Consider the following 27,269-nt stretch of genomic DNA (forward strand, 5'->3'; position numbering starts at 1 on the left):
GCTTAAATATGCTCTTAGGGAATTAACTGGACATAGGGATGGGTCCTGGGGAAGTGGGACAATCTTCCATGGAGCCCATCTATCTTGTGGGTCCTCATTTTTAGCTAGAAATTGACGATCTGGTGAGAGTAGTAATTCTCCTGTAGGGAGAAATTCAATATGATCTGATTCCCTAGATAGGGCTGACAGTTCAGAAATTCTGGCACCTGAGGCCAAACTTATTAGGAATAACGTTTTCCTTAAGAGGGTTATATAATTACATGAGTCATTATCAGTGTCAGAAGCCAATTTAAGGACATCGTTTAAAAACCATGAGACCGTCCTGGGTCTCTCAGTTGGTCTAAGTCTTGCACAAGCTCTTGGAATGGATGAAAAGTACGAATCTGTTAGATCTATATTGAAACCAAATTGGAAGATCTTCTTAAGTGCTGATTTGGCAGTAGTAATTGTACTAGCTACTAAACCTTTTTCGAACAAGGTTCTGAAAAAGGTTATGGCCAGATTCGTGGTCATGGTTTGTGCATTTGAGTCCTTTAAAAATATAGCTAGTTTCTTAACTGCTGAGTCATATTGACGCAAGGTCGATTCCCGTTTGTCAGATTCTAAGAACCGGATGTTCTGAGGATCGATGTTGGCATCTTTCTGAGCTGCAAACTTCATGAAGTCCATAAAGTTAGGGCTAATTCCTGAGGAAGCGGACAGTCCGCGTTTGCACCAACTGCGTCAGTTTGGGATTGGGAATCCGTTGAGGCCGGAGTCCTAATTCCAATAGTAGAGGGAACCAATTGCTCTTGGGCCAATTGGGGGCTACTAGTGCAATGTGACCCTTGAACGTCCTGAGCTTGTTCAGGACTTTCAGGAGTAGATTCACTGGAGGAAAGAGGTAAATTCTTTTCCATACATTCCAATCTATAGCCATAGCGTCCGTGGCGTAAGCCAGAGGGTCCAGGTTGGGAGCCACATAACAAGGAAGTCTGTGGTTCGACTCTGTGGCAAAGAGATCCACCTGAAGCCCTGGTACCTGTTGACAGATCCATCTGAATGACTCCTTGTCCAACGTCCACTCCGATTCTAGCGGGACGGATCGTGATAGGGCATCCGCCACCACGTTCCTCACTCCCGCTAGGTAAGTGGCTGACAGGTGCCATTTGTTCCTGTCTGCTAAGGCAAATATGGCTATCATGACATGGTTCACGTGGCTCGATTTGGAGCCACCCCTGTTTATGCAGTGGACTACTACTGCACTGACCAATACCAACTTGATATGAGACTTCTTGGCTGGCCGTAGCCTTTTCAGGGTAAGAAACACTGCCATAGCCTCCAGTACATTGATTTGTAGCTGGCGGAATGTTAGAGACCAGGTTCCCTGTACCTTTTTGTACTGTGAGTAACCGCCTCAGCCGCTTAGTGAGGCATCTGTGTGGACCACTAGGGCCGGTGGAGGAAATTGTAAGGGTATTGTCTTTGACAGATTCTTGATTTCCGTTCAAGGGCGTAAGATCGCCGGAATAGGAGCCATCTTGTCCCGGGATCTTCGGTTTGTTTTCAAGTGCCAAACCCGGTTTATATCCTTTAGTTTGGCTTTCAGTAGAATGTCCGTCACTGATGGAAATTGGAGGGAACCTAGGATTCTTTCCTGGTTCCTCCGGGATGTCTGTTTGTTTTTGAGAAATTGCCTTGTGGTCATGGCTATTTCTCTTCTCTTTAACGGCAGAATTGATAGAGTAAGAGAGTTCAAGTCCCATTGGATTCCTAGCCACTGGAAACGTGACTCTGGTGTTAGCCGGGACTTGGTTCTGTTTATCTGGAACCCTAAATGTTCCAGAAACTGAATTACCTTGACCTTTGCCTTGTGACATTCTTCGATACTTGTGGCCCATATGAGCCAATCATCCAGATAGGCCACTAACATTATTCCCTGAGTTCTCAACTCCTGGACTACTGTTTCCGCCAACTTGGTGAGTATTCTGGGCGCTATGTTGAGCACGAATGGCATTACTCTGAAGGAGTAAGCCTTCCTTCCTAGTTTGAAGCCTAGGAATGGGCGGAAGTGTCTTGCTATTGGGACATGATAGTAGGCATCTGTAAGATCTATAGAGGTGGTGACGGCCCCACGGGGAAGTAAGGTCCACACCTGTGAAACGGTCAGCATTCAAAACTTGTCGCAATGAATGAATGAGTTCAGATGGGACAAGTCTAGAATTATTCTTAATTTTTTTTAGTCTTTCTTTGGCACGCTGAACAAGCACCCTTGAAACTTTAAGTTTCTGACTCTTGATGCTACCCTCTTTTGAAGAAGTTCTTGGGTATACTCTACCAATTTCGCTGTTGGTTTTGGGCAAAAGGTGTTGGATGGAGGAGGACCTTGAAGCCAACTCCACCCCAGACCTTTGGTCACAATGCTCTGTGCCCAGTTGCTGAACCCCCACCGATGTCGGTAGAGGTACAGCCTCCCTCCTACCTGGGGATTCTCACTGATTTGCTGATAGACGGCCACCCCGTGCTCCCCGGAAGCCTTTGTCCCGGTTGGTGGCTCTTCCGGTGCCCCGGTGACAGGAGGGACCCCTAGCTTGGCTGCCTCTAGCGAACCTATTGAATGCTTGAAATGACTGTGATTCATACGTCGCATTATAGGCCAGAGAGACTGCAAAGGAGGTCGAAGCCTGAGATTGTTGAGCCGGCTGGGTTAAAAGCACAAACTGCTGTTGCGGTTGTACTTTGGATGTCAACGGTTGAGGTACTTGGGATACCGGAACTGCCTGCATCAAAGTCTGTTGGGGAGCCTGGAAGGGCTGGAACTTCCTAGGTCTCTTCTTCGATTTGGGATTTGATCCAATGGACTCGGGTTTTCGTTTGGACACAAGTCCCATCGAATTTTCAGGCTCTGATTAACCCTAGACGCTTCAAACAGAACCTTGTTCACAGTGGAGGCGGGGAAGAGGTCCGTGCCCCATATGGATGAGGCAATCAGCTTGTTAGGTTCATGGCGGATAGTGGCTTCCGCCAGAACATGCTTCCGACAGTTACGCCGAGCTACCATGAAGTCATACAAGTCACATTGCATTGTACGCAGTAGTGACTTGGCCATGAACTTAAATAGCGTCCCTTGTCCGTAGATAAGAGACGCCATCTCAGTCATAGTCAGCGAACAGAGGGACCTGCTGAGCCTCATCCTAGCGTCGTATTCAGCTTGAATCAGGGCTTCTGATAGTCTAGGCAACCTCTCGCTGAACAGCGTGTTACCGCAGTCCGGCTTGAGCTTGCCCACTGAGAAGGTGGCAGGGGCGTCCAAGTAGTACTCAGCTGATCCGGGGAGCAGAAGGGAAGTCGGATCCGTCTCCCGGAGCTGAGGCATAGGCTCGTCTTTCAGGACTGCCTGGACTGTTGCCTCTGTCACTTTGGAGATGAATGGCAATGGGGTGTCCTCATTTACAGTGGAGATTGTAAACGGGCTCTTGAATGCAGCAACTTTTGTGTTTGTACACTTCCATTCATCTAGGTTTTGGTGCCAAGCTTGTTGGGCTTGGTCCCGGGGGAGGATTACTGTTTCCTTCGGGACTTTATCCTCCCTGCTCATGGCAGCATCCGTTAGACGGACATAGCCTATGAAAGGGGGCTGGAGTTCCTCAGGATAGAACTCGAAGTCCTCTAGCCTTCGAGTTCCACAACCCTCAATAGTCAGCATACCCTCTGCGAACGGAGCGTGTGCTGCTACCCTCCATGGGTTGTTTGGTTTAAATGGAGGGACATTGGATGAGTCCGGCATCAGCAATGCATGAGTTGCTTGGACGGACTGTGCCTGTCCTGCTGCCATACTGTCTCGGAGACCACACATCATGTTTTCCTGGGCTGCTATCCTCTCCGACAAGGATTGGATCGTTTGGCCCGATGCTTCCAGTGTTGGACAGCTGGGCAAACATTTCTTGGAACTTGGACTAGACCAAGTCCCCAACCATGTTGCCCATCCGCTGCATGATGCTATCCGAGAATGCATCAGGGTCAAAGGAGGGAGGCTGAGCCTTCTCTTTAGGAACCTTGGTCCTCGACCGCTTTGGTGGGAGAGTGACCTTTGGCTTGACTGCCCCGGGGTTATGAGCCGGTGGCATAGTGACAAGCTTGGTTCCTGACCTTTTTGGCAGGGACTTTTGTTTAGACTTGAAGTCCATCTTGCTTATAACTTTAGGGACCCCTGATGAAGACTTCAGTCTGACCGACTGAAGTCTATCGGCGAACCCCTGAAGGAAGTAGAAGTGGAAGGGGAAGAAGCCAAAGATGGACTCAAGGACAACCCTTGAGCCCCTACAAAACCTGCCTTGCTGCCACTCTTACCATTGCCCATGTCGTCGATAGCCATGGGCTTGTGGTCCAAGTCAAGGGCTGCCACGTTCCCCACGACTTCCTCTGCGATGTCTTCCTCCGTCGGGAGTGCGACTGCTTCCTGGATCTTGGCGATCAGAGGAGCTGCCACTTAAGGGTCCACCACAGATCCTTTCTTCACCCCTGGGAAGATAAGGGTGGCCATGTCCTGGGACAGGATGTAGGGTTGTCCCTTGGCGGAGTTACGTCCAAATCCGCCAACCCATGCCTTCAGGGTGGAAAAGGCAGCTTCCCGGACCGCCTGCACTCCCTGTAAGAAGGGTTATTATTAATACTTAACACTAGAGATAGACTTAACTTAGTATCATAGTGTATATTATAGTGTATTGATTCTCATTGTATCATTATGTGGAGACTGAAGTGCTACATACCTCGGAGGTGGCTTCATTAACCAAAGCATAACAGACAATGCAGTTCTCGTGGTGCCAGACCATGTAATCCTCCAGGTGAACTGCGCAGACGGCATGTGCCCGGCAGACCACGTGCCCACAGGGTTCCTGGAGAACGGCGTTACACCCCTCCTCCAGACAACAGGTAACCTGTAAGTCAAATGATACACGAGTATCATCAACAACCTTCCGTAGTAGGTCCGTGGTTGTGTGCGGTATACTATTGCTGCCGGAGTAACTCCGGCATCAGCATATATCATGCACGATAACATGTCACCCTGTTACTACTAGCTCTGGCGCCCCGTGTATACTCATAAAAACATCCTAGGCAGATAATGGGAACTAAGAATGACTCCACTGCAAAATCTGACTGATTAAGTGGATTCAAGCTGTCCTCCATGTGCCGGAGTGAGGGTTATAACCCAAAATCAGATACAGGGTGAAGAGCGAGACGTAACAGGGTGGGATAGTTAAATACCTGGCGGAGTTGGAGACTCCGCCGGTGTAAATAACTGGGTATAGTAAGATAATGACTTACAACAGAATGTGGATGTTATATTATGTGTAATAAACCATGCATGAAAAATGTAATCCCATAGACAGGCCGGAGCCTTTCACATATCCAAAGAAGCATAGCTATCCCGAGGTCGGGTCTGGCTTGCGCCGGAGCCCTGAGGCTGCCGGAGCGGGGTGGGAAGAGGTGGGCTTCATAGATAGTGAGAGGGATACACTACCTAGTGGGACGGGGTGTCCCACTCCCCCGCGCCTGGTGGCCAACCATGGCTCGGTCGAGCAGGGTTCCCCCCCTACACCACAAGCAGCGCGGCAGAGTATGGCAGGTCTGCTCACCGAGTGTACCCCCAAGTGAACCCCCTTCTCCCCCATGGATGACTTGGATGGCTATCTGAGGTAGTGTGAGCGAGTCGTCACTCCACCGAAGTGGGTGAGCGAGGGGGGGGTGGGGGGAACTGAGAGGGGTCGGTAGCAGGGTGGCTCGTACGCGATTGACTGGAGACTCTCTCAGCCGAGTGAACAGTCACGCGGTGTGAGAGGCCAGTCGATCCAAGAAGGCCTATAGGCCAACTAGGTGCCGGCTACCAGAAAGTAACACATAACATAAATATCCTGTCCTAACACGGGGGGAAGGAGCAAAATAAATATGGAGCAAGAGAAAAAGGAATGGTCCTTGAGAAACTAGGTTAAGCGAAATCCAACGATTGGAAATGCTAGCCTAGAAACTCAGAGCAGCTTAGCCTAGATGTCGTAACAAATGTTCGAGGGGCAAATGGCCAGGGTGGCTCAAGGACGGAAAGGGCTACGTAGGAACTAGGGTTCTTCCGTATAAGGCAATCAAGTCTAAAGATCCTATCTTACTGATAAATAAGGGTTGATATGACAACCTCCATGCAAGAAAGGAATGTGTACGCCACGACCGAAAGCATATGGTTCGGAAGTAGGCTATCCCCCGTGAACAGACTAATAAAATAAACACGTCAATGGCAAATGCATCTTAAAATAAATTTAATTAGGGTACTGCTCAAGTGCAATCGAGACCAATTAGTATGGAAGCCCAATTGGTGCAAGAAAGCAGAGAATCATCACGCGGCTGGCGAGCCAAGAGAAGGCGGCGCGGGAACGGCAACACACGTGCTACCGCTCTCACATATAACCTAAGATAACTTGGCTTAACATGCCAAAAACCGTCTCAAAATTATCTCAAACATTAAACGCAGTACTTAACTTGGATGCAGAAGCTTGACGATCCATGATGATGAAAAAGTGGGATAAATCCAGACGAAAAACACAGCACAAGGAAAGAACGTGTGTGGCGTGAACGGTGCTATCGAAAGGAGTGAAAACAAAGGTGCTAGTTGTAGTAGTAGTGGGTAGCGGGGCCTTGGACCGGCTTCCCTGTAGACGAGGGATATTGAGGAAGGGAGAGACTAAATGGCAAGGGATCTCTGGTAGTGGTTTTCACTCGCCCCAGATACCATACCGACACCTTTATTAAAGTTGAGTGAGCCAGTTTACTCTGGCATTACTATTTTAGTTTTTCTCTGGTAATTGTAGCAATACTTTACCTTAGAAATTAACACTAAAGGAAGCATTTCACGGAGCGACACAGGCTGAGCCCAGAAATGTAATTTAATCCTGTTTTGGGGGGCAGTTCAAGCAGCTCCCCCTACTCAACACACCAACGGCATAACTTAAGAATAACCAGTCAAAGGTCCCCATCACACCAGCTGATGACTTTAGCTATCAAACCTTTTGTACTCGAGATATAATACAAATCTCTGTGAGCTCCTGGACTATATGCCTTGGACTTTGTATTTATTGATCCAGATCAAATCATTACTTTGTCCTATTGATGGGTTGCTGGACCTGTGGAGACTTAACACCCTTCATTGGATGTCGATTTCCTTTCTCCCAATCCTTCTACTTCTCTTCCTTTGGGTTGAGAATAAGACTCAAACTTACAATGGCTGGTCAGGGGTTTGATGCGGTAAGCTTACACATCGAGTTTCCTATCTTTTTCCTTATCAGAATCATAGAAGCAATCCAGCTCCTTCCTCTAGCAAGGGGAGGAAGATGTGGGCAATAGGGCATGAATGTTTTGTTTTTTGCAGTGAAGAGTATACTTCATTGCTTTTCGTAAGTCACGATTCCTCACTCATTTTGTAAAGGCACAGAGGTCTGACTTTTGATCTTGCAGTTCTTAAGACTCCAATCAATGTGTCAGAGGCAGGACATTCCTCACTCTTTTGACTTGAAGGAATTGCCTAAGTGTCCTGAATTCCAGTCAGTTCTATACTCGCCCAGATTCCTCCCTTCAACCAGTGAGTCTTCCTGTTGTAAAAGACCGAGGGTTTGTATAGTGTGTGGGAACAAATCACAATTGTATTTTTCCTAACTATAAAAACCTGGGGTCCTTTACACTAATTGCCCACCTCATGCCACCCCTCAATCTGAAACAAGGACCCAAGTAAATTGGAGTTACGTTCGGGTGGTAGCTACCGCCTAACCACCTTGTTCAAGAATTTAATGGCCGTATTCTAGCTACACTGCAAGTACAGTATATATATCCTATTGTAAAGGACTTCAGGAAAAATAATTTACATTTAAAAATTGTGATTTTCAGAACAGTTTGCAAACTTTGTTTCCTAACAATGTTTCCTAGTGTGGACAGGCCTTTAGTTTGGACCTTTGGAAAGAATTATTGCTTTCAATAAAATGCCCCAAGTTCAATTTGAAAACCAAGGTTAATAATTGATATTTTACTGCATAATACTGTCTGCATTTAGAGTTTATCTCTAAAGTATCATCCTTGAAACTTGATATTTATGTTGAAATCTAGTTTTGTATTTAATTTCTGTTGCATGAAATTATTCCTGGTAAATTGTAAACAGTAAACAAGAACAGGAACAGGGTTAAGAGGGAAAGTAGCTAGAACACAGCACTAATTTTATCATGAAATTAGCACACACCAAAATGAAAATAAGCATGAAAAAGTTTTAAACCCCACAATAGTCAAGAAATTAAGAACAAAAACACCTTGTGAAAATGTCACAAATTGATAAGAAGAATGCATAGAATGTAAATGAGCACCTAACTCAATATACTGAATATAGACGTCCTCAACTTCCGGCATCACCGACTTATGGAAATTCGACCTTATGCTGCTGTTTCAGCAATGTTAACTGCACAGTCAGCAAGAACAGGCATCAAGTTAGCGGTGCTCAAGGCGTTGTAACTTGATGCAACAACAAGTTACGGTGATAAAGTTACAGAACTCAAGTTACAGTGTTGTAAGCGCTGTTTAAGCGCCGTTGATGGCGAAAAACGGACTTACGGCAGTAATCAACTTACAGCACAGCACTGGAATGGATTCCCCACTGTAAGTCGATGGTGCACTGTATGGGAGATAAGGATGTCAACCATCTTGAGGGGACTCTATTGCCATAAGTTTAACTCTTAAAAAGGTTTCTTGTTGTAGAGACATCTATTGGTCTACAAAATGACAGTACTGAAGAGACTTTCAAAATTTATTTTTTTCAAAAAAATTACTCAACAACATACTAGTGTTAAACCCTTAAAGGCATTTAAAATATGGAATATTCAAAAGTAAGTTTATTATTATTGCATACTGTTACAATATTTACAATGCTGAATTATGACAAGAAAGTGAAAATTACTGAATTACATAATCTTCAGGCCAATCATAAACACGTGGAAAACTCTTTACTTCCTCCTCAGGGATATGATCTAGACGTGTTGGTACTTGACGTAACTGACGAATCTGGCCAGATATATTTTCTAGTATACTATCAGGAATCTGGAAAAAATACAAGTGTAATTAAATTAACATAGGCTTTTATATGCATGTAACTAAATTTGAATATGCCCACTGCCTCAATTTCTATTTTAAGAAGCATTATGAACAATCAGTGGCATCATTTAAGAAGCCACAGAGAAAAGAAGCAATCACCAAGTCATACACATAATACTATATACTAGTGAGTTTAGACATTTCCAGATAAGTTAATGCATTCTGATATTTTCATGACTACCTACAATCAATCTCTTTGTTATGTATATGCTTTTACCAGCTAAAGGCATACAACTTCCATTCAAAATCTGACTCAAGCTACCACTAACTGTTACTGAGTGAGGGTGTGATATCATTCTTAGCCATGTAGTGAATTTAAGATGAAAGTTTGATAAAATTCATTTTTACCATACACAATCATAAATTATACTGTGCCTGGGCATGCAAATTTGAACTCTTAAACAAAAGGAGCATACTAGCTATGAGAAACTGCACATGTGCGTGCCACTAAACGACCTCATAAACAGGATGGGAGGTGACCTGGGGACAGACTGAGTCAGGAGCTGAAATGTCTAACTTTCATGGGGTGTAGTAATTGGCTAAATAGCCTAGCAAGTAAAGCAGACAGTTTGTACTTTTGCCATGGCATTTGGTTACAGATGTGGTCAGAAACCAAGAGTACAAGTACCCCAAAAGTACGAGTTTGTATATACTTTGGCATGTAAAAAGGCATACTAAAGATCAACTACCCATTCAGGCAAGAAGTAGATACATTTAATCTTAGAAGATTACATCTTCTCAGACAATGAAAAGGGGATATGACTGTAATGAGGAAGTGCTTCACATCATCCACTGCAGGTAAAATTACCTCCACAACTAACAGTGCCAACGTCCATTCCTTGTCCCAAGGGTACCAAGGTGGCAAAAGTTGAGTCATCATGTACTTGCATTGACCACCCATACCTGCCAGATATATTCCAGGAAGGCAGAATGTTCTGGCAGACCAGTTCAATTGCCAGGATAAGGTAGTAAAAGGGTATGATGGAAGTTCTCTGGAGTTGGTAATTACGCAGCATTGAGAGAATTTTGATTCTGTTTCTTCATCTTCCCTTAGTGCTGACGACACTAGTGTAAAATACGAATTCTGAGCATAGCAGCATTGGAAGGGTAAGCCAGACCATAGATTTGTGTGGTAAAAAGGAACATTTATTTTTAATCCCTTTTTTGTCTTCGTCCTCGAGACGATAAAAACCCCATACTGTATACATTGTTATTTTATCAACTGCATGGACCACGTCTTTTCACATTGAGTTTTCCGTGAATGCTTGGTAACAAATCCTTTACTTGTTGTTATTTACAATCCAGTTGAACTGGCATTTACAGATCCCATTACAAAGCTGTATTTGCGTTGAGGCTTCCGCGTTTACGAAATTCATTAATCTGTTGCTATACCACGATTTTTCAGTTGAGTTTTCCGTGAATTTGTGGCAAGATTCCTTTTTGTTTTATTTACAAGCCAGTACTTGCATTGAGGTTTCCGCGTTTACGAAATTCGTTGCTAAACCACGATTTTTCATGTTGTGTTTTCCGTGAATTAGTGGCAAGATTCCTTTTTGTTTTATTTACACACCAGTACTTGTGTTGAGGTTTCCGCATTTACGAAATTCATTGCTAAATCCATTATCGGCGTTGTCTTCCACCAAACTGTAAATTACAGAGATTTTTAAGGGATTTCACAGCCAGTACCAGTGTTGAGTATTTCCACCTGTACATAGTATTAATCTACATGACCATACAGCTTAGTTGGGCTGTTATTTACCGGGATCTAACTTTATTTACAATTTGTTTTACTATTATTTCCACGTCGCCTGAGTGAGCTTTCTGAACCAGAGTGGATTTCATTCAGTCTATTTAGACCACCATTCCTACGATAATTGCATGAGGCATTTACAAGTTTATTTTAATATTATTCTCACGTCACCTGCGTGAGATTTCTGCACTCCATAGAGGACATTTTCAGCCTTTTGGCTGTCATCTCGTCTGCTTCTGCAGATATTCCAGACATAGGGATCCTTGTTATTTCCCAGGTATAGCATTGAGTATTCCGCATACCCCTGGTGACATGTTGAATAGTTGTTCGAGAACTTCAATCCAACCCCTCCGGAAATGGCCCTCCTCCTTGACAAGCATCTCGCTGGCAAAGGGCAGACTGCATTTGAGGCCCTTCCCTTGAATGAGCGACAAGATCTCCCCCTCGTCCGAGAGGCAATCCTTGGACAAAGTGGGTAGCCAAGAAGACACTGGCATTCCATAGGTGTACAAAGGCCTCCAATGCAACATCTGTTGAGGAGGTCTTAGAACTCTTTCAATTAAAGGACTTCCTGTCCTACGCTCCCCCTAACCTTGCCACCCACTTGGTGGAAAAGGCTCCTATGACACCCACCATCTGGTGCAGAGTTCTTTAAAGAGGAAAATTTCCCTGCTCTCCCTCTCACTCCTGATGCCACCTCCAAGTCTACCCAGAGCCCCAATAATCCTCCACAGGAACCTGTGTGTGGGTGTTGCGATAAACAAGGGCACACCACAGAGCAGTGCCTCTCAAAGGTGGCTCCTCCTCAGCAAGCTGCTGCTACTCCTCAGAACGGAACTCCCCATCCTCATAATAGTAAGAATGTAAGACATTGGAACAGAAACAACAGGCCCAGGTCTGATTTTAGCAAGTTTCTGTGACTCATGCAAAGTGCATGGGCACACTGCTGCCTGGGCGGGATGCTCCAAAAAAGCTCCTGTTTCTGCCACTGCTATGGCAGTGACGAATCCTTCAGCTGTAGGCCCTCCCACTCAGGGTCCCATATTTGTCGCAGATAAAATTCCTTATGGAACTCAGGTTGATAAGCACGAATTCATCATGATAGAGAGCCTCAACCATGTCAAGATGTTCTTGCCTACTGTCCAGTTGAGTCGCACGACCTCACCGTTCTAAGATATATACCATGGTAGTAGCAACCTATATTCCAGGAGGTTATGATGTCCTGCTAGGACAAGATTTTAAGTCTCCTCCTACCTTTGTACCGTATCAGGGACACCGCACTTACATAGCTCCAGACCAGTTCCACAGGCCTCCAAGAACTACCTCTGCACAGCCAGTGCCACTTGAAGGTGCCAGGCTCCATCCCTCATGGATGTTGAGCCACGTTTGAATCCTCACTAAGCCAGAAACGACCTCGGTGCCAGTGCCAAGGCAAGACTTGAGTCTCCCTCCCGCCCCTCTAAGTTCCGGTCACTTTCCCTCCGCTGGCTTGGCCCTGCTACCCATGCCAGAACTGGCTCTAACAGCTAAACTCTAGCTCCACCAGCAGACAACTCAGAATTCACCAACAGCCAATTCAATCGTTAACCATCCATACAGCAATTACACTTTCTCTCTCTCTCTCTCTCTCTCTCTCACAGACATTGTCGAATGGAACTCCATAACTACCCCATTTCTGGGCTCAGCCTGTGTCGCTCCGTGAAATACTTCCTTTAGTGGATATTTCTTTATGAAGTTTGCAGCTCAGAAAGATGCTAACATAGATCCTCAGAACATCCTGTTCTTAGAATCTGACATGCGAGAATCGACCTTGCGTCAATATGACTCAGCAGTTAAGAAACTAGCTATATTTTTAAAGGACTCAGATGCACAAACCATGTCCATGAATCTGGCTATAACCTTTTTCAGAACCTTGTTCGAGAAAGGCCTAGCAGCTAGTACAATTACTACTACCAAATCAGCTCTTCAGAAAATCTTCCAATTTGGTTTTAAAATTGATCTAACAGATTCGTACTTTTCATCCATTCCAAGAGCTTCTGCAAGACTCAGACCATCTGAGAGGCCCAGGACGGTCTCATGGTTCTTAAACGATGTCCTTCAATTGGCTTCTGACACTAATAATGACTCATGTAATTATATAACCCTCTTAAGGAAAACATTATTCCTAATAAATTTAGCCTCAGGCGCCAGAATTTCTGAACTGACGGCCCTCTCTAGGGAATCAGATCATATTGAATTTCTCCCTATAGGAGAACTACGTCTATCACCAGATCGTCAATTTCTAGCAAAAAATGAGGACCCACAAGATAGATGGGCCCCATGGAAGATTGTCCCACTTCCTCAGGATCCATCCCTATGTCCAGTTAATGCTCTAAGAGCATATTTAAATAGGACTGCCCTGATATCTTCATTAGGGAAAAAGGCAGAACTATTTCCCTAAAAGGGATTAGACAACAGATTTTGTATTTCATAAAACAAGCTAACCCGGAATCCTTTCCGAGGGCACATGATGTTAGGGCAGTAGCCATAGCCACCTCAATTAATTATTTTCAACATATGAATTTTGACGATCTTAAGAAGTACACAGGCTGGAAATCTCCGACAGTATTTAAGCACCACTACTTGAAGTCTTTAGAGGCCCTTAAATTTCCAGCAGTGGCAGCCGGAAACACGGTTTCCCCTGACACTGCATAATTAGTAATAAGTAGTTATATAGCCTATATCTCTCTTACATTCCTCTCTCTCCTACCTGCCTCACTAGCATTCTTGCTGTAGCTCGGTCGTTACCGGGTTCATAATTTACCTTGGATAGCACTTTCTGTATATATGTATCATTTGTATTGTATATATGATTGTATCTGGGTCTGATGTCCATTGTGATGGTTTATTACTGCTGTATGTTATTTGAATCTCTGTAGGTTATTTAACCTCACTATGTAGATAAGTTAGATTTAAGGATCATTAAAACTCTAGAACAATTGTAATTGTTGTTTATTGTGATCTGTTATTACTTACATTATAGTATTTAACTCTATTTGAGTTTTAATTCACCTGTAATTTTTGACTATCTACAATTTTCCAAGCTGGTAGAGCCAATTCTCTGGCACTATTTCATGGAGCGACACAGGCTGAGCCCAGAAAAGGGATTTTGACGAAGGAAAAATCTATTTCTGGGCAAGGACCTGTGTCGCCCAGTGAAATTCCACCCGGCTTTTCTTTCCACACCCATTTCTTGACCCAGCTTGGGTACTATCTACAGGAATGAAAACAATGGCGCTAGTCGTAGTAGTAGCGGGTAGCGGGGCCTTGCATCGGCTCCTCGGTAGACGAGGGATATTGGTAAAGAGAGAACCTAAATGGCAAGGGACCTCTGGTAGTGGCTTCCACTCGCCCCAGATACCATACTGACACCTTTATTAAAGGTGAGCGAGCCAGTCTATTCTGGCATTACTATTTTAGTTTTTTCTCTGGTAATTATAGCAATATTTTACCTTAGAAATATCCACTAAAGGAAGTATTTCACTGGGCGACACAGGTCCTTGCCCAGAAATAGATTTTTACTTTGTCAAAATCCCTTATTTCCTCCCCCGTTACATTTGATGTCTCCTTACACTCACAACACCCACACTAAATAGCCTTCTGCAACACCCACGGATGCTCGGATGCAGGTACCCTGGATCTTGTTTGAGGGCTCTCATACACACTCTCAGTTACACCACCATCCACTTCTCTGACCACGTCCAGTCAGACTCCCATTACCATCTTCCTCTCTACTATCCTCCCAAATCCCACTCACTATCTCATCTACCCCTCCCAACTCTTGTCCTAATATCTCATAACTCTGCCACCAAATCACTTACCTCATTTACACTCCTGCCAAACTCCGAAGAGACTCATTCATACTACCAGCCACATCCTTACCACCTGATTCCCTTCCAGGTGAAACTTCACTAAACCCTGACAATTCAAACCCACACTTGCTATATGTATTATTCCTCCCCTTAAAGTCATCCATATAACATGCCTTAGCCACCATTTTTACCCTAACACTAACCCCTCTATCATGCAGTTCACATTTCTCCCTTTCATTCCCTTTCCTTACCTTCTTCCGCTTTCTTCCATACTCAACCAACACCAACTGCCGATATTCCACACCCATTTGCTCATTGACACTCGGCTCACAATTTTATCCACCTCAAACCATTCACTCATCACATTCTCCCGAACATACTGTCGCATATTAGAAAACCCAGCCAACTGAATCCCCTTTTCACTTATTTCCCGAATTCCCAGCCTGACTCATCCTCTTATGCCTACACACAATCGCCACATGACCTTCCATTCCACAGTCAGCACACTTCGCACGCGGCTCCTTACACATCCTAGCATGATGCCCGTTCTTCTCGCAGTTGCCACAAACTACATTCATACGGGTACCCCGACATCCACTAGCTATGTGATCTGCCTGTCCATGCCTATAACATTTAATATCCATACCTTTCTTACACTTGCTCACTAAATGCTCCGTTTGCCCACACTGGAAGCATGCTCCTAATGCCCACCGACATTCATTCTTCCTGTGTCCTGGCTTACCACATCTATAACATTGCTGCTCTCACTCACAACTAACTGACCCTACTCTTCCAACACTTGCACTCCTATCTCTTTTAGGGCTAACTACACTCATGTTACTTGCCCTAACGCTCCTATCAACCACTCGCTCTGCCATTCGACTCGGCCCTTCTAAAACTGCCTCCCTATAGCTCTTAAACTCTTGTACAACCTCATCTACTTCAGTACTAACACTAACACTTCTACTCTCTTTCATACACCTATCTAACTCTTAATTCTCTGCTATTTCTAAGATATCGTTCCACCTTTCATTCGTCTTCGCATTATCTCCTTCCGTTTCAGATTCATAAACTCGTATACGTTCCCTGGTACAGTCGCCGACAACTTTCGCATTAATTCCTTACACTCATTTACCTCTTCGTCCCCAAACTTTTTCCTGGATAATGTTTCTAATCTACAGACATACATTGACAACAACTCACCAACATTCATTCTTGCCTCTTCAAAATCTTGCTTTCTCCTATATCTAACGCTACTCTTTATCCTCTTTGCCTGTTCTATAATCCTGGCTTTCACACTCTCATACGGCACATTCCCTACACTCATCATTACCCCATACATACTCAACAAAAATTCTGTCATAAAGCTCCCTAACTCTCTTGTTATCCCCATATTTTGCCTCAAAATACTTCTCATATTCCTCAAAAAATTCCCCTATGTCCCTACTACCATATTCCTCGTATTGTGCACATCGTGTTACCTCTCTCATATACACAGCCTTTCGTACTTCCTGCTCACTCTCACTTTCATTACTTCCATTCTGACTCTTCTTTCCCTCTTCTAAATACAGTGAGTCCACTTCCATACTCATGTCCATACTCTTGGCCACACTCTTCTTACCCTTCTTTCTACCCACCTGTTTCCGCTCACTGCTATCTAAATCACTCTCAGCCCTTTCCCCAATATATTCAGTCCTAGTCTCATCCTGTCCGTCACCCTTACTAACCTTCTTTCCCTTAGTCTTCTTCTTTTCCTCAGCCCCCTTCTTATTCTTGCCTCAGGTTTATCCTTATCCTGTGTCTTTCCCTTCTTTCCCTTACTTATCACAACCAAATCACCTTCGTCACTCGTACTCTCATCCACTCGCTCTTTCACTTTCTTTACCACTCCTGGCCTGTCACAAGACCCAGTAGGCCTACCTCCTACTGTTCCCTCTCCCATGGATCCCTTCATCATTTCTTGCATCATCTCTTGCACTGCATTCATCATTACCCCGAATTTTTTGTCTGTTTTCTCAACCATTCTCTCTTCCGCTCCTTTCACCTCGTCTTTCATTTCCACTTTCGCACTCCTTAGCATTCCTCTAATTTCCTCTAAGTCGCTCTTCAGCTCCTCACACTCCACCCTTAACCTCTCATTCTCCACTTCCAACCTTTCCTTAGCTTCCCTCACCAACCTCAGCTCCTCCTTCAGCCTCTCTATCTCTTTCAACCCTTCCATCCTCAATTTCTCCACCAATCACACAACTCAATACCCCAATCGTCGTGCAGCTGCCACACCAACAGTCCCTGTTCGGGTGCCAAAAATAATGTGGCAGGATCACAAGCTTAAAACAAGCGGGCAAATCCCCCCCACATAAATCTAATCAATCCAGCGCTACCGAACTCACCTTCAGTCACACTTTCCACTTTACACTACTGAATACGCGCAGGACAATTGACCTACACAAACCCAAAAACAAAAAACTCTCAAAACACATGTACTTACTAACCACTTCTTGACACACTCAGGGCGACGAGCTGTACTGTCCACTGGATACGGCCATCATAACACACAACCAACAACAAAGACAACAACCAAGAACCACAACCCCACAACTTAACAACAAAAACACAACAACCAAGGAATACAACCATGCCTCAATAACATAGCAAACAAACAAGGAATACAACCACAACAAAAGACCACTGCACAACCAACCACCAACACAAAAAGGCAACACACACACCCACTACACCACCAAGAAATCACAACAGCTCACCAACAACAACCCTCAACAACTCACAACCACACCAAGAAACAACAACAGCCCCCCAACAACAACAACTTGCATATAACTCAACAGAAACTCACAAGCACAACAAATCCAACAGCACAGGCACAACAACTCCAAAGCAAACAATATTAACTCACAACAACTAAACAACAAATAAAAAACACACAACTTATCTGACTTTCAATGCCTTCAATAGACTGCTGCCAACACTACTGACTCTCACAGGCTCTGACCAAAAACTGACTCAATACTGCCTCCAAAACACAGAACTCTAACAGCTAACTCCAACTGCACCAGCAGACAACCCAGAACTCACCAACAGCCAATTCAATTGTTAACAATCCATACAGTAATTATGCCCTCCTCTCTCTCTCTCTCTCTCTCTCTCTCTCTCTCTCTCTCTCTCTCTCTCTCAGACATTGTCAAATAGAACTCCATAACTCCTCCATATTTCCTCCCCCGTTACATTTGACAACGTCTCCTTACACTCACAACACTCACATTAAATAGCCTTCCGCAACACCCACGGATGCTCGGACGTATGCCCCTGGATCTTGTTTGAAGGCCCTCATGCACACTCTCAGTTACACCGCCATCCACTTCTCCCAGACCACTTCCAGTCAGACTCCCATTACCATCTCCCTCACTATTATCCTCCCAAATCCCACTCACTATCTCATCTACCCCTCCTAACTCTTGTCCTAATATCTCTCGTAACTCTGCCACCAAATCACTTACCTCATTTACACTCCTGCCAAAAACTGACTTACGACTGCCTCCAAAACACAGAACTCTAACAGCTAACTCCAGCTGCACCAGCAGACAACCCAGAACTCGCCAACAGCCAATTAAATCGTTAACCATCCATACAGCAATTACGCCCTCTCTCTCTCTCACAGATATTGTCAAATGGAACTCTATAACTCCTCCATAATAAGAGATACATATGACCAGTGAAAGGATACTGGGGAGTATGTGCTTCTGATGGGTTTGGACCTGAATTTTCAGCTCCACTGGTAGAAGCAAGGTTGGAAACTCCGTTAATTTCGGGATGTGTCAAACTTGCTTTGGTGAAAGGAATCCCAGTGTCAGGAGTAGAATTAATTCTGGGAAATGATGTATGTGGAGACAAAATTTTTGGTTGTAATAATCCAATTTTGACAGAAAACCCTGTTAATTCTTCTTCTATTACAGAAGTTGAATGTAAATTTCCAAAACTATTCCTTGCTTGTGCAGTTACCATGAGAAACAAAAGTGCTGAAGGAAATGTAAATGATGAAGACGGTTTGGATTTACAAAACTTGTTTAGTGATAGTCCGGAATCCCTAAAAGTAAGTAAAGTCAGTACTCCTTTGTGAATGCTGAAAGTTAATAAGGAAGATTTTGTTAAATGTCAACTTGAAGATGATGAATTGAAGGTATTAAGAGATTATAACCTTGTTGAGGTAAATGACATAAAGAAGGAAGGTAAATGTTACTTTTTGAAGGATGGGATCCTAATGAGAAAGTTCAGGAGTAGGAATGCTAATGATGTTGTGGTTATTCCAAGCAGTTATAAGAAGTTTGTTCTAAGTATTGCTCATGACTGTAGTTATTCTGGTCATTTAGCTATAAACAAAACTTATGAGAAATTATTACGGTATTTTTACTGGCTTAAGATGCACAAAGATTATAGCAAGTATTGTAAAAATTGTGATTTATGTCAAAAAGTAGGTAAAGCTCAACATGACCCTAAGGTGATGCCATAGCAACCCATTGAGGTTCCAGGAGAATCCTTTGAAAAACTGTTTTTGGACTGTGTGGGACCACTTCCTAGATCTAGCAAAGGTAACGAGTATCTGCTGACAATTATGTGCAGTGCTAGCAGATTTCCAGAGGCTATTCCGTTAAGAACAGTGAGTTCTGATAAAATAATTGAAGTGCTTAACAAGTTCTTCTCACTTGTAGGCTTGCCTAAAGCTTCTCACTTGTAGGCTTGCCTAAAGAAGTTCAAACAGACCCAGGAACCAACTTTACCTCACTTTTAGCCTGTCATAATAGTATAAAGCATTGCTTATCTTCCCCTTACCACCACCCACAGAGCCAAGGAGTGGTCGAAAGATTTCATCGAACCTTCAAAACCATGCTTCGAACGTACTGTTGTGAGCATGAAAAGGAATGGGATGTCTACATACTGATGTTGCTATTTGCCATTCGTGATAGCGTACATTCATCCTTGGGTTATTCTCCTTTTCAATTACTAGTATACTACTATGTCCATCAGGTAAGGTCACCTATGGAGGTAGTAAAGAATCAGTTGATTTCAGATGAAAAGGAACCTATCACATTACAAGAAATGAAGGAAAAAATTAAGAAAATATGGAAAGTAGCCAATGAGAATCTCAAAGAAGTACAAGAAGAGATGAAAAGAAACTACGACAAAAGAGCTGTAGAATGTGAACTCAACATTGATAAGGTTCTAGTGTATCTCCCTACAGCTGGTAAGGTTTTTAACCAAAAATATGTAGGACCATGCATAGTGAAGGAAAAAGTAAGTGATGTTAATTATCGTATTCAGTTTCCAATGGGATGGAGAAGAGTTAAAACTTTCCATATCAACAAATTAAAGATGCGTAATGAATCCAGTGGGGTTTTGGCAATGACAAAAGAGGATGATGATAATAAGGATGTTGAAGGAGAATTTGAAGTCAGGATAAAAAATACAGAATATTTAAGTGATGATGAAAAATTTAGAAAATTATGTGTCCATTTATCTGACATGACTTTCAAGTGTTAATTAAAAACTTTTCAGATGTGTTTTCAGACCATCCTAAAAGGATAAAAGGAGTTCAGCATAACATCAGGTTGAGAGATTAAACTCCAATACGTCAGCGTCCATACAGAATGTCACCGAAGCAACAATGACAGTTAAAAACCGAAGTGGCTTATTTACTGAAACACAGACTAGCAGAGGAAAGCCATAGTGAATGGGCAAGCCCATGTATTCTAGTCGACAATCCTGATGGGAGTGCAAGAATGTGTACAGACTACAGCAAGGTAAATAATGTAACTATTAAAGATTCATATCCTATGCCCAGAGTAGAAGATATAATAGATAATGTAGCAAAGTATCCTTATTTAAGTAAAATTGATTTATTGAAAGGATAATATCAAATAGAGCTAGTCAAAGACAGCAGGAATGTTACAGCATTTGTTACACCACATGGTCTTTATAATTATAAAGTAATGCCATTTAGTTTATGTAATGCACCTCTTACATTCCAATCTCAGATGAATTTTATCTTAAGCAATCTGGAAGGTGTATTTGTCTATTTAGATGACATTATTATAGTTGGATATACCTGGGAAGATCACATAATAAAGTAAATGAAGTTTTCAAAAGGTTATTAGTATTTAATGTTACAATTAACCTTGCAAAATGTGAATTTGGAAAAACTACAGTTTGGTATTTAGGACATGAAATAGGAAGTGGCCAAGTGAAACCTGTTAATTGTCATATTGAGGTCATAAAGAATTTGGCCCTCTCTACATCTAAACGTGGAGTGATGAAATTTTTGGATACAGTGGGGATATTACAGAAAGTTTTGTGAGAACTTTTCAGATGTAGCCTACCCATTAACAGAATTGCTGAAAAAGGATGTAAAGTTTGTTTGGTCAAAGGAATGTGACGATGCCTTTAATAAACTTAAGCTTATGTTAATTTCTAAGCCAGTGCTTAAATCCCCAGATTTTAATCAACCATTCAAGTTACAGGTTGGCTCCAGTGAAGTAGGAGCTGGCAGTGTATTATTACAGGAACATGAAGTAGGAGCTGGCAGTGTATTATTACAGGAACATAACGGTATTTTACACCCTGTATCTTACTTTTCAAAAGATACACAATAGCCACCAGTTAAATTACAGTATATTGTGGAAAAAGAAGCTTTAAGTTTAATTTTGAGTTTAATGCACTTTGAGATATACTTGCTTCACAGTAATTTTGAGATTGATGTATATACGTACTGATAATAACCCATTAACCTTTATCAACAAATGTAAGCACAACAATAAGAGAATTTTAAGATGGTCTTTATTTTTGCAACCATTCAATCTTAATATTCACCATATTGCAGGAAAAGAAAATGTTATTGCCGATTCTCTGTCTAGGGCTGTTGACTAATCTTAACCTTTTATAATTAAAGGAAAGTGCCTGTTACCAATGACATGGCAGTCTCCGATAATTGCTGAATGGTGAAGTGGCTAGAGTAAGAGAGTACAGTAGAGCCTTGGTTCTCGACAATAATTCGTTCCAGAAGGAGCGTCGAAATTCGATTATTTCGAGAACTGAATCAAGTTTTCCCATAAGAAATAACTGAAAATGGATTAATCCGTTCTTGACCATCAGTTATTACCCTAACCTTGCCTTCTTATACAATACATTACATGTAAATTACAACTAAATAAGTTAAAAGTTAAATAAATATCATGTTAAACGTATATTTATAATTTTAAATGTATAATATACAGTATAAAAGAAAACTAGCTTGTGTCCAACTGATTGTTGACCAAGCTCCATAGGCTACCTAGGTAAATAGTAAGTAGAACGTAGTGTAGTGGGTAGGCATAAAACGTGTTGCTAACATAATAAAAACATTGAAAAGCAAGTCTAATTATTACAGTAAATTAATAAACTATTAAAATTAAACCAAATTTATATTTATCAAAAACTTGCAAAAATTTGCCTACAGTAAGTCGGCATTTAAGGATGTAAACAAACCATAGCGCAGCCCTGGTGATTTATATCGGGACTATGGTAGTAAAGAAACCATATCTCGCTATAAGCCTAGAAACATTTACATTCGATATTAATTTATGGTAAATCTTTTACGGAGTCGACTGCAATGCTGTATACAAAATCGCTTAAAAATTATCTTTCAGTAAATGTAATGTTATAATACTAACGATTTTGTTTCATAAATGTCCTTATAAAAAAGGTGCGTCTTTTACGGCAAATTGTCCAATATCAGGGCTGGTTTCAAGCTTATTGGACTTTGACAATTATTATGGTACTGCATGGTACATATATACGTACGCATAAGTAAAAGAATCTTCTTAATGTCTTTAATTACTATACCATTACGTACCAGCATCTCTTGAGTTTAATATCAAGCTAACCTTTTTTTTTTACGACGCCGCTTATAAACGAAGCATACAGATTGCGTTCGTTACCGCGCACGCGTTGCATATGTAAACTGTGTCACTACCAGACCTCATACGTAAACATTGACGTCTTTTTACAGTAGACATAAAAGAATAGTCTTAATTTCTATAATTATTCTATACCATAGCGGCTTCTCTGATTAAGCTAAGGCTAACTTCCTCTTTACCAGCAAGCTTAACAAAGATTAAGATTGCGTTCGCTACCGAACGGCACACGTTACGTATGTGACAGTGGTTTCACTACCAAATCTCACACGTAAACAATGACATATTTTTACAGTAGACATAAAAGAATCTACTTAATTTCTATAATTAATGTATACCGTAGCGGATTCTGAGTTAACCTAAGGCTAACCTCTTCTCTACCGGCACGCTTAAAAAGCTTAGATTGCGTTGCTACCGAACCGAACATGTTATGTATGTAACTGGTTTCACTACCAAATCTTACACGTAAACATTAACGTATTACAGTACGACATAGAAGATTCTTCTTAATTTCTTAATTACTACGCACTTAATATGGCATAGTGGCTTCTTTACCGGAAAGCTTAACAAAGCTTAAAGATTGCATTCGCTACCGAACCGCACATGTAACCTACGTACGTAACATTGCCTTCACTCCAAACCTAACACTTAAATACGTATTGCATTTGCTACTGAATATGTCTACGCTTGAAAAAAAAAATCAAGCAAGGGTGCTTGATTAAATCTTTTTTTCGCTCATCACTTTCATGCAGAGGAGAGGATAGACGAAACTTAAGGTTTATTTTGGAGTTGGAAATGATGGAAACATTTTGAAGAAGGAAAACGCGAGATGCCATGTAAACACTTTTCCATTATTTCAGAGATTAACATTAGCAAAAGGTTTTAATAGATAGCCAGTAGTAATGTTGGGACCCATGATGAATCAAAAGGTAACTGTGTAAAGAGTTGATACCACCGAAAAAGCAAACGAAATGTGCGCAAGGTGTACAAGACACAACACATGTTTGAATGTTTGTAAACATTAGTTGCGGACTTGAAACAATGCTGAGTGGCGTCACCAGTGTTACCAACCGTTTTGCTAAATTATGCTAGTCGGTCCAAGCAAGAATTTATGCCAAATATGGTGCAATTTTGTGCCAGAATTATGCTATTAATCTATCATTATCTCATTTCTCTAATACATTTGAGCTAAAACAACGATGTAATGGAAATTTAAAACATTTATATATTAGGTGAAATGATAAAAAGTGACGAACGCACAATATTATAACCTAATAATTTGATGATCTTTACATGTTAGGAAACCCGTAATAAAACACCATTTTTCTTTAATAGATCACATACGCAATCACTAGTACACTATTTGATATGCAATCACAATTATATTATTTGACAAATGTGTGAAGATCACACATACAAATGTGAAGAAAAACAACAAATTTTACTTATTACTGCATCATTATCATGCCACTCAGAACCATTTTTCTTTAACAGGTCACATAAACAATTAATAAATACTTGAAAATGTGTGAAAATTACTTCAAATATAACATTTTGTTATTTACTGATATTTACTGAAAAATTAAAACTAAAAAAAAAGGTAAACAAACAAACCAGTCTCTACTCAAGAAGAAAATCATACGTACTTATTACTTGATCATTATCATGCCACTGAAACACTATTTTTCTTTAACAGATCACATACACAATGAATAAATACTTGAAAATTGTGTGAAAATCACTTCAGACATAATTAAAATTTTGATTAATGAAAAAAATAAAACTTAAAAAAGGAAAAAAAAAGTAATCTTTACTCATGAAGAAAAAACATTATTAACACTTTACTGATTGTTTGTCATGCCACTGTGGGTATTTATTTATATTCACAAAATTTAACATTCCTTAGTTGGGTTCAAACTTAGCAATTAACTCATTTGTTAGTGCTGCTTTTGAGGCAATTTCACTTGAAGATACATTCACTATAGCTGTGTATGAAATTGAGGAATTTTCTGCATTTTATTTAAAATTTTAGTGAAAATACATTCTAAAATTGTACTAGAACCCTAAGTGTGAAAGAAATTATGCTAAGCTTCAATTCTTGGGTCAAATTATGCTAAAAAACATGAAATTATGCTACATTTGGTAGCACTGGATGACGCCAACTAGCGGCGGCTGGCGGAAACAGTTTTGTTTACAAAAATCATATGGTCGGGGGTCGGAAACTGGTTTTTTGGTTGAAAACAGATACAAAGTTTATTGGAAATTTAGTGGCGAAATCCGATTATGTCGAGTTCTAATACGGTCGTGAACCGGGTCTCTACTGTACATATAAAGATTCAGCATGGACTGAGGAGAGAGCCGTGGAGTTAAAAGGGGGGGGATGTAAAGGTATATGATTTACTGCATATAAAATGTAACAAAAGGCTAAGAAAATGAATACTATTCTAGTGCATAGGAAGTGTGAACACTATACAACAGATGGCAGTAGCGCTTGCCATAAGAGGCAGTCACCAAGGATTGTGTAAAGAAAGATATTGTTGGGTCCATGTCTGTCTAGCAGGTCTCTGGTATATAAAGACCCCACACGATGAATTTCGTGGGGGTCGCAGCAAACAAGTGAAAGTGAACATGTCAAGTTTCTAAAGATTAAGCGGTTTTCTTGTGTGATGTAACTGTGGTTGCCACTAACTTTTTTGGTGTTACGATTTATATGAATCTTAATGTTTAATTGACATGAAGCATGTTAATTTGGGCTTTTGTGTTGTAAGCCGCAGTATAATTGGTGATGGGTAGTTTGTGAAGAATTGCTGGCTGGTGGGTCGTTGCTTTTGTGTAACTCGTCCATAATTTGTGTTTAGGTTCTGGTTTGTGGATTGAATTGGTGTTTACTAATTGTTATTAAAGTATTTTAAGTTTTAGTGAGTTTTTACTGCTTCCATACTTTCTTCTTGTGAATCAAATATAATATTTTTTTATATACATAAACACAGTAGTGACCCGGACCTCGATCGTATTAGAACTCAAAATAATTGGATTTCAACGGAAAATTTTGAGTAAATGCAGCATCTGAGCTCAAACAAAAATCTGGAAACCGACCCAGGGAATCATATAATTTTTGTAAACAAAAGTGATTCGGTCAGTTGCGGCAAATAGGTATTGTTCCCATGCTCATTTGGTGAGGAAAACGGTAAAGCCACAACTGAACTTCAGAATATTGAAAATTACAGTAATGCCTCAGGTTATGAAATTAATCCGTTCCGAAGCGGCCTTCGTAACCTGATTTTTTTTATCTAGAACTACGTTTTACATGTAAATTGCCTAATTCGTTCCAAGCCCTACAAAAACACCACAGTAAATTTTATAATAAAGCTGAATTGACCAATAAACAATGAAATACAACAATTTGGACCATTCAATACTTAACCTAACCATTACTGTACCTGTAAATAAAGTGTATTAGTGTACAGGGTACAAGAAATACTGTGTGTACATGTACGTACATATGTAGTAAAATGTGGAACCTTACCTTTCGAGTGAGGCGATCTCTGAAAGTGGCGACAGAGGGGGAGGGTAAAAGACAGAAAACATGAACACTTAACTTTACGAAACACATTAAAAAATGGCAGAAAACATTAACACTAAACTTTACAAAACACATTAACAAATGGCAGAAAACATTAAACACTTCTTGATTATCTCCATCTTCGTCTCCATAGAAAACATCCTCTTCTTTACATGAACTTCAGCAACATTCTTGGGACCCATGGCTAATAACGTAAGTCATTAACCCTTAAGGGGGCCGGCTGGCTAATGCCATTCTTTAAGGACAGGACTTTGATATTCATACCACTTAATAAGGTGACTTGGGACATCTCCAAACCACATATGATTTTCGCCTCTGACCTTCGGTTTTGTGACGCCAGGGCGATTTATCCCGAAAATGACCATTTTTCAAATTCTATCTCCTCCCTTGATATTTAATATTAAGACCTGGGATTACTACCATATATAAACCCGATGTAGACCTCCAATCGAATGAGGAGTTTTTATCTAAAAGTAATTTTTTTGCTAGATATGAATTTTTCATTATGGTAAAAAAATAAACCCTATAAATTAAATTAGGAAAACAAAATTTATAAAAAAAAGATGAAACAAAAACTGGAAAAAAGGGCTTCATTTGATTGTTCTATAATGTCTTTCTGAGTTATATACCAAATTCCAATGTTATAGCTTTAAAACTAAGTGAGAAGATAGATTTTGAAGGTCAATAACTATACTTTTGAGATACGGGCGTTCAAAGTTTTTCTTCGTATTTTTATAACGACCAAGTTAATAAATAATGATTATTATGAATGTACATTTCTTTTTTGTGTATTAATAAACCAAAACTATTTTGTTTATCATAATTTAATCATAAATGATGACTCCTTTGCTCATATATCGTAACTTGGGGCACTGCGTCAGGCAAGACGGGGCACTCCTTCCTACGCAACTCTCTCCCTCTCCTTCACTAACTCGGCTTATTACAGCGAATTTTCTTCTTCTGCATGTTAG

The sequence above is a fragment of the Macrobrachium nipponense genome, chromosome 13 (assembly GCF_015104395.2).
Source record: "Macrobrachium nipponense isolate FS-2020 chromosome 13, ASM1510439v2, whole genome shotgun sequence".
NCBI lineage: Eukaryota > Metazoa > Arthropoda > Malacostraca > Decapoda > Palaemonidae > Macrobrachium > Macrobrachium nipponense.